Source organism: Orcinus orca, chromosome 18 (assembly GCF_937001465.1).
Source record: "Orcinus orca chromosome 18, mOrcOrc1.1, whole genome shotgun sequence".
NCBI lineage: Eukaryota > Metazoa > Chordata > Mammalia > Artiodactyla > Delphinidae > Orcinus > Orcinus orca.
The window spans coordinates 73,765,800-73,771,118 of record NC_064576.1 but is presented as its reverse complement, the minus strand read 5'-3'; the positions used below and the strand labels follow the sequence as shown (position 1 = coordinate 73,771,118).

Sequence of the window (5,319 nt, the reverse complement as noted above, 5' to 3'; positions counted from 1 at the left end):
AGGGCATGGTGGTCATGTGCTGTTTTGCTGTTTTGGTATCACCCTGAATCCGGTGACAGCATCGCCAATTTGCTTTGGAGGAGCTACGTTTCCCCTAACAGATGCAGTCTGGTGGAGCCGTCAATCAAGATGCCTGGACCTCCTCCACCCAAAGGATGTCCACCTAGGTGCCCCCAGTTTCTGCCCCCTACGCATGTTGTGATCCCTTGGTCCTTTCCTGTCCTTTTTTTAAGAAGATGTTGGGGGTAGGAGTTTATTAATTAATTTATTATTTATTTTTGCTGTGTTGCGTCTTCGTTTCTGTGCGAGGGCTTTCTCTAGTTGTGACGAGCGGGGGCCACTCTTCATCGCGGTGCGCGGGCCTCTCACTATGGCGGCCTCTCTTGTTGCAGAGCACAGGCTCCAGACGCGCAGGCTTAGTAATTGTGGCTCACAGACCCAGTTGCTCCGCAGCATGTGGGACCTTCCCAGACCAGGGCTCGAACCCGTGTCCCCTGCATTAGCAGGCAGATTCTCAACCACTGCGCCACCAGGGCAGCCCCATGGCTACCCTTTTTAATAGCTATTCAGTGTTCTTGGCTGTTCGGTGTGGATCATTCTCTCATTTACTTAGCCTCTCCCCCATATGGACATCCTTTTCTGGTTACGTTTGTTTTAATTGATGTAAAAACTCCTAGAGCAGTAACACCAATAGTTCAACAAGCAAAATTAAAACTCTGACTCAGAATCTCATTCTGATTAGGGAAGAACTTAGTCATTGTCGTCTTATGAAAGTCACAAACCTTTGTTTATGAATCTGGAACCACTTCCGACTTAATGCTCGTGCTTTAGGGCAAAGAAAAAATGGAGAAATGTTCTGGAAAATAAGTATGGTTTCTACTGGAAACCATGAAAGGAACATGAGTGTGATCATTTTTGTGTGGGAGGAAAAGAATTAACAATAGCGCAATAGACTAAAAGAAAAAGGAAGCAGAAGGGGTGCAGCGGCAAGCAGACACCCCCTCACTACATTTCTGATTCCCTCCCTTATTTCGAGATGAGGCTGGTTATGCATGTGTACATCACTTGGGGTGACTAAGCTGCAGGTGGTGTGGAAGGCAACAGCTGTCTCTCCTCCGTCACTGGCGTTATGAGCAAGAGATGCTGAAGGGGGAATCAAATCAGGAGCCACCTTCGGCTTCACTTTCAGTTTCATGAAATCGCCACTGCTATTGTGGAGAGTGTCACCTGCTTCTGAGAACTCTCAGCTGGTGGTGAAACCAGCAGGTAGATTTTCCAGGCTGGAATGCAATTGTGCAAGCATTCAATTAGACCTTCATTCCATCCGAAATAAAAATCATACCGTGCCCTGGCCCACACTTTACCAGCTGCCTCCAGCATGGCGTGGAAGGGATTGATTGTTTAGAGCCTGATAAAAGTGCTGAGTTACCCTAGAGGTAACAGCAGATGTCTCGATTCAAGAGGTCCTGAGAGAAATTCTCTGGTGCTTGAGCCTGGCACTTTGCCTGACCCTAGCTAGTCAGAGTTAATACTATCATTTATCAGGCTTATTATACTGGATGTGCTTATTTAGAAACATAGCTGCTTGGGGTTTAGAAATGGATTATTTTGCCTAAGAAACAGATGAGAGGAAAGAAAAACAATCAGCATTCCTAGCCAGGCAGTTTAATTTCCCTAGAATTTTTTCTCTTCTAGTAAATAACTGTGTCACGATATTTTGGGAGATATGTCTGGGAAAACACCCAACATACATCATACGCTAATCCTAACGGAGCCAGGAGTTCCGGAGGCTTCTGGGGCCAAGGACCGATGCATCCATAGGGCTGGGGCCCAGCAGAGGGCTTGGGTTCCAGCCGCGTGGGAGGGAACATGACAGTGGCCTTTCTCAGGGCAACAAAGTATGGTGCCAGGCAGTGGGAGCTCAGGAATCAGATATTCAGAGGAGTGTTGGCCCCTGGACAAGCTGGGGAACCCCCACCCCCATCCAACAGGAAGTTGAGAACGATGCAGCACCTCACATGGGGAGAGGTGGAGCCTGATCAGGACACCCACCAAACACCCTGACTGCTGGTGTCCACACCACCTTCACTAAGCACCTACCACGTGCCAGACAAAAGCCAGGTGCTCTACATGTGCTAGCTCTTATCGTCACTACAACCTTGGAGACGGATATAATTATTCCCATTTTACAGATGAGGAAAATGAGGCTCCAGGGAAATTAAGCTACTTGTCCAAGGTTAGCTGGCTTGCAAGTGGCAGAGCCAGGATTCAAACCCAGGTCGTGCTCTTCGCTCTGTGTTGCTGTGTCCTAACGAAATGTAGTAAATATGGTAAGAAATGTGTACCAGCCCTTTTGTGGCCATCGCTGAAGCGCCGGAGGCCAAAATGAAGTTCATTCCCTTCGTGACTTCTGACCGAAGCAAGAACCGGAAAAGGCATTTCAATGTGCCTTCCCACATTCGCAGGAAGATTATGTCTTCCCCTCTTTCTAAAGAGCTGAAACGGAAGTACCGTGTCCGATCCATGCCCATCTGAAAGTATGATGAAGTTCCACTTGTATGAGGGCACTACAAAGGGCAGCAAATTGGCAAAGTAGTCCAGGTTTACAGGAAGAAATATGTCACCTACATTGAACGAGTGCAGCGGGAGAAGGCTAATGGCACGGCTGTCCATGTGGGCATTCACCCCAGCAAGGTGGTCATCACCAGAGTAAAGCTGGACAAAGACCACACAAAGATCCTCGAAGGTAAAGCCGATCTCGCCAGGTAGGAGAGGAAAAGGGCAGATATAAGGGAGAAACAATTGGGAAGATCAGGAATAAAGTATTCTTATATACAACTTTCATTAAAAACTTAAAATGAAAAAAAAGGTGGGAACCAAAGAAAATACAATTCACATAACGCTCTTAATGATCCATATATGGATCAAACTATGTCTTCAAGATGGACTTCCTCGGGCTTCCCTGGTGACGCAGTGGTTAAGAATCCGCCTGCCAATGCAGGGCACACGGGTTCGAGCCCTGGTCCAGGAAGATCCCACGTGCCACGGAGCAACTAAGCTCGTGAGCCACAACTACTGAGCCCATGAGCCACGACTGCTGAGCCCATGCGCCTAGAGCCCCTGCTCCGCAGCAAGAGAAGCCACCGCAATGAGAAGCCTGCGCACCACAGCGAAGAGTAGCCCCCACTCGCCACAACTAGAGAAAGCGCGTGCGCAGCAACAAAGACCCAACGCAGCCAAAAGTAAATAAATAAATTAAAAAAAAAGATGGGCTTCCTTCCTCCAGCCTTGACACGAACAGTGATGGCGGCCTCTGTTGCTAGTGGCCACAGAGTGGCACTGCAGACACTGGAGGATCCCAGTGCTCTCAGAAGTCAAGGCTTGGCTTTGGTTTTGGAAAGACCTTATAAAAATTTGAGAATGTGGAGGTGGGGTGTGTGTGTGTGTGTGTGTTGGGGAGGGATTCCCAGAATTGGGACCAGAGTGAGCAGTGAATGGACTTGACTACTTTTGGGCTTGAGGTCCCTCCCAATCCAAGGGTCACCCCAGAAAATCCAGGGCCAAGCAGATGGCCTTAAATACTTTGAAATGAAGAAGAGTAGCCAAGACATAAGGAGGAATCATCAGAAGCTCCTAAGCCATCTCTCTGGTTCTCTGAGACACTCACAGCTGGTAGTTATCCACAGTGTGACCTCTGAGCTCCACCAGAATCCAGGGATGCAAGCAGAGGTTCAGTGGCCTCCAAAAGCTAAGCCTGTGGGCTTCAGCCAGATGGGGCACCTCGCACCCCCCCACGGGAGACTCAGCTCTAGGGGAGCAGGGGCAGGAGCAGGGGCAGGAGGTCCAGGCTCCTCTCAGCCACAGTTTGCTCTTCCTGCAGCCTCCGAGCTCCAGCAGCATGAGAACGAGAGACAGAGCTGTGTGCTGCTGGTACAGGGACTTTGTGTCAGGTCCCTGGGAAAAGAAGATGGGCCTCAGTGTAGCAGGGTGATCTGTCATCATTTTCTGGGAGCTAATTATAAGCCAGAAACCAGAACTTCACCAATTTTGGACTCTCCTCCGAGGACAGCAGACAGCTGACAAAGGCTGCTTTCAGTTTAACTTTGGGCAAATGGTCCAACATGCTGTGACCTAGATTTCTCGGCTGTAAAATAAGATGAAACAACTTGTCTGAAACTGGGCCACAACAACATCGTGAAAGGTGCTGTATAAGCCAGGGCTGCGGAATCATGGCGTCTCAGAAGCCTAACAAGATCATTTGGTTCATCCCCTACCTTCACACAGGCACATGCTTATGGAGTCTGCACAGAGGAGGGGCTGTTCTCATTTTATCATCCTTCTGAGCAGGTTTCACACCGTTGTCAGGCAATTTTGATAGTTGACAGCTTGTTAAGAAATCCCCCCCTTGTTGTCCTAATTCCCACGTCTTGCATCCCCTGCGCCACCCCTTCCATCGTCCTTGGCATCCCTGGTACTCGCTGTGCTGACGATGACCCTCCCGTTGCTGCCCGAGGTAAGGGCCATGCCTCTGAGGCAAAAGTCAACATCTCTGGAGAAAAGAGACAATCTGAAGATCTCCGCCAGGAAAGAAGAACATGGAGGGACAGGAGGCAATCCTTCAGGACCAACACGAGCTTAGAGGACGCCCATGGGGTAGGGGTTATAAAAGGCTTCTGTCTCACGGAGGGAGTGCAGGAGCTGGACCAACAGTTGTCCATGGGAAGGACCTCAGGATGAACATGTGACAGCTGTGTGCGTAACTGTTGGTTGCACATGGCTGAATGTGCTTTCTTGTCCCCTTGGCTACACTCCAGATCCCCCCAGGATAAGCATTGCCTCCACCCTTCCCTCAGGAGGGAACTTTGATGGAAATTTTCAGCGGTACTGGATCGTAGCATTTGCTTTGTGAGAATATTTGCTGTTGTCCCTATTCATCTTGCTGGCCAGATGTTTCCTGGTCCTTCTCTAATGGCTTCATTCATTCCACAGACATTTTGGAGCACCTACCATGTGCTACGTGTGGAGGACTAGCTGTGAGCACCATATGCCTGGTGCCTGTCCTCAGGGAGTGTCCGGTCTACAGAGCGGGGCTCTCCTGTTCGTGAGCCTGGGCTCCTGCCTTCCCCTTGATGTCCCCATCGCAGGCTCTGCCCGGACACCAGCCTGCTGCCCAGGTGGCACCCCTCCCGGGCTGTCTCCCTGTTGTGTACCAGCAGTACCTTCTTCTTATATTATTAGTTTATTTTTTTAAACATCTTTATTGGAGTATAATTGCTTTACAACGGTGTGTTAGTTTCTGCTGTATAACAAAGTGAATCG

The 5,319-nt window shown here is 49.4% G+C and overlaps 1 pseudogene; it reads left to right on the top strand.

The window, feature by feature from the left end:
* The first annotated feature begins 2,354 nt into the window (after positions 1 to 2,354).
* Positions 2,355 to 3,991, top strand: LOC101289758 (60S ribosomal protein L26-like; annotated as a pseudogene).
* Positions 3,992 to 5,319: the final 1,328 nt, after the last annotated feature.